Source organism: Podarcis vaucheri (assembly GCF_965113315.1).
Source record: "Podarcis vaucheri genome assembly, chromosome: 13".
NCBI classification, from domain to species: Eukaryota; Metazoa; Chordata; class Lepidosauria; order Squamata; family Lacertidae; genus Podarcis; species Podarcis vaucheri.
The window spans coordinates 27,266,762-27,279,085 of NC_138751.1; positions in this window are offsets into that span (position 1 = coordinate 27,266,762).

Consider the following 12,324-nt stretch of genomic DNA (forward strand, 5'->3'; position numbering starts at 1 on the left):
GCTAACAAACATTAATACAAAAGCAGTTGTCAGGGAACTGACATCGGAGCAGAGGGGGAAGGCGGTGCTTCCAGACTCTGCAGAAGAGGGAACGAGTAAGGGTAGAGAGAGAGCATCAGCTGGGGAAGAATGTCCAGGTGACACCAGGAAGAAGGGAGAGGGAGAAAGCATCTTGGAGGAGAGGCTCCGAGACTCTGGCAGTGAAATCAGTGAGGAGGGTGGAGGGGCACCCTTAGGCACGCCCACTCTGCGCAGAAGGGTTACGCGCAGAGAGGCGAGGCGAAGGTTGACCGTCAAGGAGCTCTTATGCTGGAGGAAATTTAGGAGACGCCCACTCACGGATTTGTCGAGCGACTGAGCAGCAGCAGCACCCAGGCTGCTCAGTCAGGGAAAGACACAACCGCCCCTAAGCATTTTGGAACAGCTAGAGGTTTACACACAAGCAACCCCAATTCCCGTGACAGCAGTGTTGATTTTTATAGATGCGGAGAAGGCCTTTGATAATATTTCATGGAAGTTTATGAAGAAAAATCTTGAAGGGATGGGAGTGGGACGGGGGTTTGAGAATGGTATAGAGGCAATTTATTCAGAACAAAAAGCTAAATTGATAGTTAACAGTGTGGTGACAGAAGAGTTTAAGATTGAGAAAGGAACACGACAAGGTTGTCCTATCTCCCCTTTGTTATTTATTTCGGTCCTGGAGGTGCTCTTGAATATGATTAGAGGGGACCGGTTGGTTGAAGGGATTCAGGTCGGAGCCAAACAGTATAAACTTAAAGCTTTTGCAGATGACTTGGTTTTGACACTACAGGAGCCAGAATCTAGTACGAAAAGGGTTTTAGAACTGATTCATGAGTTTGGTCAGGTGGCGGGATTTAAATTAAACAAGCAAAAAACAAAGGTTCTAGGAAAAAAATTGACACCTTTGGAATCAGAAAGGTTTCAGAAAGAGACAGATCTAAATGTGGTTAAAAAGGTGAAATACCTAGGGGTTAATATGACTGCCAAAAATCTGAATTTATTTAAGGATAATTATGAAAAGTGTTGGTCAGAAATCAAAAAGGATTTAGAAAGCTGGTCAAGATTGAAACTTTCCTTGTTGGGCCGGATTGCTGCTATAAAGATGAATGTATTGCCAAAAATGCTGTTTTTGTTTCAGACCCTACAGATTGTGGACAAGGTGGAATGTTTTAGAAAGTGGCAGAGAGACATTTCTAAATTTGTCTGGCAGGGCAAAAAGCCCAGAATAAAATTTAAAATATTAACTGACGCTAAGGAGAGAGGGGGGTTTGTCCTGCCAAACCTAAGGCTGTATTATGAATCTGCAGCTTTCTGCTGGCTGAAAGAGTGGTTGCTTTTGGAGAACACTGATGTCCTGGATCTGGAAGGGTTTAACAACGCTTTTGGATGGCATGCTTATTTGTGGTACGACAAGGTAAAAGTCCATAAGGCTTTCAAGAACCATATTGTCAGGAAAGCAATATTTAATGTCTGGTTAAAATACAAAGACTTACTAGAAAACAAGACCCCAAGGTGGCTGTCACCAATGGAAGCTAAAGCCCGGAAAAGACTCAATATGGAGGCCAAATGGCCGAAATATTGGGAAATACTAGAAAAAGTTGGAGATACTTGGAGGTTGCAGAGTTTTGAGAAATTAAAGGACAAAGTGCGAGATTGGTTACACTATGCTCAGATTAGGGAGATTTTTAATTTGGACAAAAAAATAGGTTTCCAGGTAGAAAAATCGAAATTAGAAACAGAACTGTTAGAACCTAAGACTAAGGTACTTTCGAAAATGTACAACTTGCTGTTAAAATGGAATACTCAAGATGAAACAGTTAAATCAGCCATGATAAAATGGGCACAGGATATTGGGTATAACATTATGTTTGCTGACTGGGAAAGGTTATGGACCACCGGTGTGAGGTTCACGGCATGTAGTGCCTTGAAAGAAAATATTATGAAAATGATATATAGGTGGTACATGACCCCAGTCAAGCTTGCAAAAATATACCATTTGCATGACAATAAATGTTGGAAATGTAAGGAGACTGAAGGAACATTTTTCACCTTTGGTGGACTTGCCCGAGGGTTAAGGCCTTTTGGGAAATGATTTATAATGAGTTAAAAAAGGTATTTAAGTATACCTTCCCTAAGAAACCAGAGGCCTTCCTTTTAGGCATTGTTGGCCAGAGGGTGTTAAAGAAGGATCGAACCTTTTTTATGTATGCAACAACAGCAGCAAGAATACTCATCGCAAAACACTGGAAGACCCAAGATTTGCCCACGCTGGAAGAATGGCAGACGCAATTGATAGACTACATGGAGTTGGCTGAAATGACTGGCAGAATTCGAGACTTGGGAGAAGAGACAGTGGAAGAGGACTGGAAAAAGTTCAAGGACTATTTACAAAAACATTATAAGTTGTATGAATGTTAAGAAAATGCACGATTGAAAACAACATGGCATCAGCAATTTAGTTGAAAGATATTATGAGAATAAGTGATGCTTAAGAAAAAGATGAAATTTGAAGCAATATTATGTTTAAACTAAGCAGCTAAGCGCTTGACAAAAAATTTTAAAGTCTGAGACATAATATTCGAGAATTACAAAATAAGAATTGAAACAAGGCAATAAATTGCTGTTTATAACTTTATTATTGAGAATGCAGGAAAGGGAGATGTGAGGAAGTCCAAAAGTTATGGAAATATGATTTATGGATAGTGGTTTTCGTTGTATTTTTTCTATTCTATGTTTATTTTCTTGTTTTTCTCTGTTTTCTTTTAATTGTTATTTCTTGGTGATGGTATTTTATATGTTTTTTTTTGTTTTTTTATTGCATTTTTCCAAATACAAATGAACGAGAAAAGCAAAAGGAAAAAAGAGAAGAAAAAGAAATAGAAGAAAAAAGAAAAAACAAACCATTTCATCAACTTATTTCAACTTTCCAACGGACTTCCCCACATCTCCTGCACAGAGCATTCTTAACAATAAATTTATCAACAAATTATAACCTTGTTTCGTGTGTTTCTTTTATACTTTCAATTACTATTTAAGTTTAAGTTCCTTATTTCCCATTTACTCTATAGTATCCTTTTTTACCATTTAAACATTGATTTTTTCATTAACATTATCTAATTTCATATATATTTCACTCTCGTTGCTGGGGCTGACATTCAAAGTCATGTGAAAACCTATAGTTCATATAACTTATAAAACTTTTGCAAATAGTCTTTAAATTTTTTCCAGTCCTCCTCCATTGCTTCTTCTCCCAAGTCTCGGATCCTGGCAGTCACCTCGGCTAGCTCCATGTAGTTCATCAATTGCGTCTGCCACTCTTCCAGTGTGGGCAAATCTTGAGTCTTCCAATACTTAGTGATAAGGATTCTTGCTGCTGTGGTAGCATACATAAAAAAAGTTCTATCCTTCTTTAACACCTTTTGGCCGACAATGCCCAAAAGGAAGGCCTCCGGTTTCTTAGGGAAGGTGTACTTAAACACCTTTTTTAACTCGTTGTAAATCATTTCCCAGAAGGTCTTCACTCTTGGACAAGTCCACCAAAGATGGAAGAATGTCCCCTCAGCCTCCTTGCATTTCCAGCATTTATTATCAGACAAATGGTATATCTTAGCAAGCTTGACTGGGGTCATGTACCACCTGTATACCATTTTCATAATGTTTTCTTTCAAGGCATTACATGCCGTAAACTTCATACCGGTGGTCCATAACCTTTCCCAGTCCTCAGACATGATATTATAACCAATGTCTTGAGCCCATTTTATCATGGCTGATTTAACTGTCTCATCCTGAGTATTCCATTTAAGCAGCAAGTTATACATTCTCGATAATACCTTGGTCTTTGGTTCTAACAACTCTATCTCAAGTTTCGATTTTTCCACCTGGAATCCTGTTTTTTTATCCAACTTAAAAACCTCATTAATTTGGGCGTAATGAAACCAATCTTGCACCTTACCCTTTAATTTTTCAAAACTCTGCAACCTCCAATTATCTCCAATGTTTTCTATTATTTCCCAATATTTCGGCCAGCCGGCCTCCATATTAGGTTTTTTCCGAGCCTTGGCCTCTATCGGTGATAACCACCTCGGAGTCTTACTTTCCAGTAAGTCTTTATATTTTTTCCAGACCATAAATATTGCTTTTCTGACAATATGGTTTTTGAACATTCCATGTGTTTTTGCCTTGTCATACCACAAATACGCATGCCAACCTAACGAATTGTTAAAGCCCTCCAGATCTAAGACATCAGTGTTTTCTAACAGAATCCAATCTTTCATCCAGCAGAAGGCAGCAGCTTCATAGTATAACCTTAAGTCCGGCAGGGCAAACCCGGTGGTATTTTATATGTTTGGTGATTTTTTGTTAAAAATTTGCAATAAATATCTTTTTTTTTTAAAAAAAAGGGGGTGATATGATAGCCATGTTCAAATATATAAAAGGATGTCACATAGAGGAGGGAGAAAGGTTGTTTTCTGCTGCTCCAGAGAAGTGGACACGGAGCAATGGATCCAAACTACAAGAAAGAAGATTCCACCTAAACATTAGGAAGAACTTCCTGACAGTAAGAGCTGTTTGACAGTGGAATTTGCTGCCAAGGAGTGTGGTGGATTCTCCTTCTTTGGAGGTCTTTAAGCAGAGGCTTGACAACCATATGTCAGGAGTGCTCTGATAGTGTTTCCTGCTTGGCAGGGGGTGGGACTCGATGGCCCTTGTGGTCTCTTTCAACTCTATGATTCTATGATACTCCTGCAACTCCGTTACCAAATGAGAACCCGAAGAGAACCCAAGCTGCCATATTACTCTCAGAGAACCATAAGGACTGGATTCAAAAATAGATTAATTCAAAGAGGATATGTGACCACCATTTACCTATGCACTCATATTTACCTGAGAGAAAATAAAAAAAATCCTTCCAGTAGCACCTTAAATACCAACTAAGTTAGTTCTTGGTATGAGCTTTCGTGTGCATGCACACTTCTTCAGATACACTGAAAAAGAAGTTGCCAGATCCTTCTATGGCAGACCAAGACGGCTACCTACCTGTAACTGTTACCTGAGAGAGTCACTCAAGGATGCTGTCTGTAAGGAATTACAGATTTTTCAAAATTCATGAATGCTTATCCTTCACTTTTCCCCCAAAGCCCCTTGAAGTCAGTATGGCATTGTTATTACAGCATTGTACTCAAATGAAGGAGACCCACCTTAAAATAAAATTAAGCTCATTTGCTATAATTCAGCATAACATATCTAACAGTGTTGCTGAGATGGTAGAGAGACAAATCAATGAATTCCTCCTTGCTCTGTCTAGATGAATGATATGGATGGAAAGTGAATAACGGGGGGGGGGTGGAGAGAACATTCAGAATGATGTCCTTTTAAGATGTTCTTTGTAAAATGAAATCCACATCCTAATTTATACTTAAATCAGAAAAGCTTTGAATGAGCTAGATATAACAAGTACAACAACAATAACAAAAATAAGCAGAAGAAGCTTTTGAGAATTACAATATTCTTTAGTGTTTTCCTCCCCTAATTAACTGCTCCCTTTTGTTCAGCTCAGGCCTCAACAAGATAATGTAGCATTTCGGGAAGAAGATGCAAGTCAGCAACCCAGCACTGGAGGCAAAGATGGAGAAGATCTCCACAGCCACCATATATTTCCCTTTGGTGCTCAAGTAAGTTGGAACAAAGGACAACCAAACACTGCAAAACACCAACATGCTGAAAGTGATGAACTTGGCTTCATTGAAACTGTCAGGCAAGTTCCGGGCAAAGAAAGCTACAGTGAAGCTGGCCGTGGCTAGCAAGCCCATGTAGCTCAAGACACAGTAAAACATGATTGTGGATGACTCGTTACATTGCAGTACAATCTCCTCAGTCATTGACTGGGCGTCAGTATCTGGGAATGGAGGAGAGGTGGAAAGCCACACCAGGCAGATGCCTGCTTGAAGAATGGAGCAAGAAAGGACAATGGAGCTGGCCAGGCTTTTCCCCACCCACTTCTTCATCCTGGATCCAGGCTGTGTGGCCATGAAAACGAGAACCACAGTGATGGTTTTGGCCAGCACAGAAGACACAGCCATTGTGAACACAAGGCCAAAGGCAGTTTGGCGCAGAAAACATGTCACTTTGTCAGGTCTGCCAATAAATAGAAGTGCAGAAAGGAAGCAGAGCAGGAGGGAGATGAGGAGAGTGTAGGTCAGGTCCCTGTTGTTGGCTTTAACGATGGCAGTATCATGGTGCTTCAGAAATATTCTTAGCATCAAAACTGTGATAATGGAAAATGAGACAGCAGAAACTGTTAAACTGATACCCAAAGGTTCTTCATAAGATAAGAAGGTTATAGTCTTGGGAATACATGCATTCTGGCCCTTGTTTGCATATTGATCATCTGGACATTTGGAACACACGGACACATCTGAAATGGAAAACACAAAAAATCAGGTTAGAATTATTTTTAACCATTTGCTTCTGACGTGACAGAAATACAGTCATGAATAAGTAACACAAACTAGCTATAGCTGTTACTCTCTTTTTTTTTATAAAATTTTTATTGGTTTTACAAAAGTTTTTATAACAAACAAACATAAAAGAAAAACAGACAAACAAACAAATATAATTTCAAAATGTCCTTTCATAAACTTCTTTCCTCGGACTTCCCCATACCTCCCCTTTCTGCATCCTCATGTCCAAATTTTATAGCAACTTATAAATGTTTTTTCCAACCCTAATTTATCATAGTCCTTTCTTAATCTAATCTTATATTACTGCAACCCTTTCTCTCTGTAAAATCTCGACATTCTAAACTTCATCAAGTTTATAATAGTTCTTAAGATAAATCTTAAATTTCTTCCAGTCTTCTTCCGCAGTCTCCTTTCCCTGGTCACGAATTCTGCTCGTCATTTCCGCCAATGTCATATAGTCAATCACTTTCATCTGCCATTCTTCCAAGGTGGGTAAATCTTGTGTCTTCCAATACTTTGCGATCAGTATTCTTGCTGCTGTTGTTGCGTACATGAAAAAAGTTCTATCCTTTTTTGGCACCAATTGGCCGACAATGCCCAAGAGAAAGGCCTCTGGTTTCTTAAGGAAGGTATATTTAAATACCTTTTTCATTTCATTATATATCATCTCCCAGAAAGCCTTAATCTTCGGGCATGTCCACCAAAGATGATAAAAAGTACCTTCAGTTTCCTTACATTTCCAACATTTGTTATCAGGCAAATGGTAAATTTTTGCTAGCTTAACTGGGGTCATGTACCACCTATAGACCATTTTCATCACATTTTCCTTTAAAGCACTACATGCCGTAAATTTAATACCAGTGTTCCACAACCTTTCCCAGTCAGCAGACATAATATTATGACCAATATCCTGTGCCCACTTAATCATAACTGATTTAACTGTTTCGTCTTGTGTATTCCATTTCAACAGCATATAGCTGTTACTCTCAGTCAGCTACACTGCCACAGTGCCAGTGGCACTGTGGTCTAAACCAACGAGCCACTTGTTCTGCAGTTTTAATCTGCAGAATCGGGTGAGCTCCCATTGCTAACTCCTGCCAACCTAACAGTTCCAAACCCTACCAGCGTGAGTAAAAAAATAAAAGGTAAACCAGTCACAGATGGTTAAGTCCAGCCAAAGGTGATTATCAGGTTGCGGTGCTCATCTCGCTTTCAGGCCGAGGGAGCCAGTGTTTGTCTACAGACAGCTTTCCAGGTCATGTGGCCAGCATCACTAAACCACTTCTGGTGCAATGGAACACTGTGACAGAAGCAAGAGCACACAGAAACGCCGTTTACCTTCCAACTGCAGCAGTACCTATTTTTCTACTTGTACTGGCGTGCTTTTCACCTGCTAGGTTGGCAGGAGCAGGGAGGGAGCAATGGGAACTCACCCCATTGTGGGCATTTGAACCACCGACCTTCCAATCGGCAAGCCCAAGAGGCTCAGTGGTTTAGACAACAGCGCCATGCACGTCCCATCAGAGAAATGGGTAACGCTGTAGCGGGAAGGTAAATGGTGTTTCTATGCTCTCTGGCCTCCATCACAGTGTCCCTATTTTTCTACTTGTACTGGTGTGCTTTTCACCTGCTAGGTTGGCAGGAGCTGGGAGAGATCAATGGGAACTCACCCTGTCGTGGGCATTTGAACCACCGACCTTCCTTTTTTATAATTAAAATTTTATTTTATTTATACAACAAGAAAAACAAACAAACAAACAAAAGAAATACCAAATTACACACAAATTACAAAAATAACCATAGACACATAATTTTCTTAGCAAACAATAAAACATCTATTGGTCTTAACACTAAAGACCCAACCTCCTGTCTATTCCATATTTCAAATTCATATTACTTATTGCCAATACAATATTTTTTTCATAATTAAACTTATTCTTAATAAATCTAATTTCTTATATCTACCTTACAACTATTACTGAAGTTCCTCGAATGCTGCAACAGAATTTAAACTACTATATTTATTTTTCAGATATTCTTTGAAAACCTCCCATTTAGAAACAAATTCCTGTTTTGATTTATTCTTTATTTTTTCTGATAAACCATCTAATTCGGCATATTCTGTCAGCTTTTGGATCCAATCTTGTATAGAGGGGATTTCATTACCCTTCCATTTTGCTGTGATCAAAACTTTTGCTGCCACCGCCACATATAAAAAGATACCCTTCCTCTTTTGTGGAATATCCAAATCTGTTATTCCCAGGAGGTAGGCCTCAGGTTTTTTATTGAAAGAGATCTTTAGCATTTTTTGCAGTTCTGCATGTATACTCTCCCAGAATACCTGTATTTTCCTACATATCCACCACATATGGTAGAATTGAACCACCAACCTTCCAATCGGCAAGCCCAAGAGGCTCAGTGGTTTAGACAACAGTGCCACACATGTCCCATCAGATAAATGGGTAACGCTATAGCAGGAAGGTAAATGGTGTTTCTATGCTCTCTGGCCTCCATCACAGTGTCCCGTTGCACCAAAAGCACTTTAGTCATTCTAGCTACATGACCCAGAAAGCTGTCTGTGGACAAACACCAGTTTCTTCATCCTGTAAGCAGAGATGAGCGCCACGCCCTATAGTCGAATTTGAGTGCACTTAACTGTCCTGGACTCCTTTACCTTTACAGTAGAATATGTAATAACAGAAAAATGAAATATTCTCCTTACTTGTGTATTCACTCATGTATTCCATTCTATTTTAAATGTGCTATTACATTCAATGGCTAAAATATCAAGGGCTCATTAAAACATAGGAAGAACAAGGTGATTTGACGGAACATTAAACTGGATTGTATGTTCATATTTCTCCCCATAATGTATTATGTAGTTCTTGTATGGACATTAGCACATATTTCCAGGCTATCACATGGTTGTTGCAAATGTTATGGCTCTAGATGCAAAGGTTCACAAAGACACACATTCATCGACACTACTAAATCTCATTTGAAATATGGAAGGCACCTAACATTGCAGAGCTGGATGCATAAACTGCCATTGTCCACATAGTACACATTAATTGCATTTGCATAATGTGCCCATTATTCTTCCTTGTATTGGGCTGTAAAATACAGACATTCTTCTTGTATCTGTATGCTGAAACTCTCACCTTCATGATCAGATATCCACCCTTTGGGGCATACAATGCAATCATAGCAGCAGAATGACTCCCCCTCCTTGCTTTTCTTCCTATAACCAGCTGGGCACTTGGGATTACACAAAGCAACAGGCTGTGTCTATCAAGAAATGAAAGGGGGAGATGTTGACCTTCAGGAGACTCATCTTGGAATCTCATTGTACTTTCTGGCCATTTTCCTCATACACAGTCATTTCTTTAGTCTTTAGTCATATGCCCTTCCCTTCCCTCCACTTTATCTGCTGCTTATTGTCATGCGTCCAAGTTCCTGGCCTGATAACACAGTAAAAAAGGTAAAGGTAAAGGTACCCCTGCCCGTACGGGCCAGTTGTGTCCGACTCTGGGGTTGCGTGGCCATCTCACTTAAGAGGCCGGGGGCCAGCGCTGTCCGGAGACACTTCTGGGTCATGTGACCAGCTTGCTGAAGCTGCTCTGGCGAGCCTGCACCAGCGCAGCACACGGAAACGCCGTTTACCTTCCCACTATAAAGTGGTACATATTTATCTACTTGCACTTAAGAGTGCTTTCGAACTGCTAGGTGGGCAGGAGTTGGGACCGAACGACGGGAGCTCACCCCGCCGCGGGGATTCGAACCGCCGACCATACGATCGGCAAGTCCAAGGCGCTGCGGTTTTACCCACAGCGCCACCTGCATCCCTTCGATAACACAGTAAGCATTGTTAATTAAAAAGGAGGATTTATTGCAAAAAAACAAACAGCTCCAGACAGCTGTAACATTGCCTCCAGCATCACCAATCAGGATGACCCTTCTGAAGACTGTTTCCGGTTTCTAAAGAAGATAAGAAATTTTTGAACCTTGCATCTCTTTCTTTATTTCTCGTCTAACAGCCCTCCCCTTAGCTGATTCTTAGAACGGATTATATCAGCCTCAACCTCTTCCCAGTCTGAAATACTACTTCCGCCCCTTTTCTTGCCAGATTGCACTTCCTGAGAGTTTTGGTTAGGTACCAGCCCGCTCTCAGTCATTCCCTTATCAACTGGCATTCCAAGGGAGTTAGCTCTCTCTGCTGCTTACCCTGCATGAAATTTAACCCTCTGTGTTTCCGGCTGCTTTCTTCAGTTCGCTGCAAACCTTCACTAGGAGTTGACTCATTCCTGACACTTATAACGCATAAACAACAATTTTCATAATTTGGTTTTTCCATATCCATACTGCATCTGTAACATCTTCATGTTGAGTGATTCTCTCAATGTCAGTTTCTCTCAAGCATCCCATCTATGGGGGGCCGGAGAGGTCAAGGATCCCTAAAACAAACCAATCATGGGGTGGGCCCCCTCAATATTCTGGAGCTAGGCAGGTGCCATCAGGCTCTGCCGCAGCTGCAACAGGCTCTTGGGATCTCTGTTGGGCCTTCCTGTTGTTGCAATAGGCTCTGAATGGCCTTTTAGAGGGTATGACAGGCCGTGTCGGGTGTAAATGCAACTGTGGCAAACCCATGCTGTGCATGTGATATCACACTCACTGACCCCCCCCCCAATGTTGAGTGAAACCTGGTGTGCCTGATTTCACTCCCTTTCTCTTTCTTTTCTATGTAAAATTTAGTTATCCAGAATTGTATATGCATTTTTTAAAAAAAATTCTCCATGAAAATTCACGTGCCTTTTAGTTTGAATTTCTCCTCATTTAGCGATGCTTGTATGCAATCAGCTGTCAGGAGTGCTCACCGTCCTAACAAGTACAGATTGCACTTGGCTAATTTGACACTTACAATGCCCAAATACCCCTTGCTGATGGCTCAGTTGCAGCAACAGGGGAGCTCACCCCATTCAACAGCTCCGAAAACTTTCATTTATGGGCTGCATGCACACAGCTGGAGACGACACTTGCATGGTAGATGTTTCTGCTCTTCCAGCTTCAATTCTCTCCTGCTTCTGGGGGACAGTGATACAGGAGAGGGTAGGGAAGCACCTGGCTCTTTACTTCCCTGACCTGCTTCTTCCTCCACTTCCTCCAGTCCTTCACCATCCAGCTCTGCAGCTTCTTCTGCCTCTTGCCTCTTGGCTGCCCTTCCTTCCCAATCAGACTCCAGCTCCACTTCCTCCACTGCACATTCATCAGTGCCTGAAACTCCCTGACACCACCACCACCACCACCATTTATTATTTGTACCCCGCCCATCTGGCTGGCTTCCAACAAAGATTAAAAATACATTAAAATGTCACACATTGAAAAGTTTCCTAAACAGGGCTGCTTTCAGATGTCTTCTAAATGTCAGGTAGTTGTTTATCTCTTTGACATATGATGGGAGGGCGTTCTGCAGGGAGGGTGCCACTACCGAGAAGGCCCTCTGCCTGGTTCCCTATAGCTTTGCTTCTCACAGTGAGGGAACTGCCAGAAGGCCCTTGGAGCTGGACCTCAGTGTTGGGGCTGAATGATGGGGGTGGAGACGCTCCTTCAGGTATACTGGGCCGAGACATAATATAGACATTTTTGCAAAGTAATTTCTGTCAAAAATTACAAAGCCCTATACAGCCTGTATATTTCTGTTACAAATATAAACATTCTAAAGCACACACTATGTGCTCTGACTCACGGGAATAAGTCTGCATAGGGCTGCTTTTTTATTTTTGATTGAATAAGAGTAAAATTTTCATGCATGAAATCTCTCCTCAGAGGGTTGGGATGGTTGGAG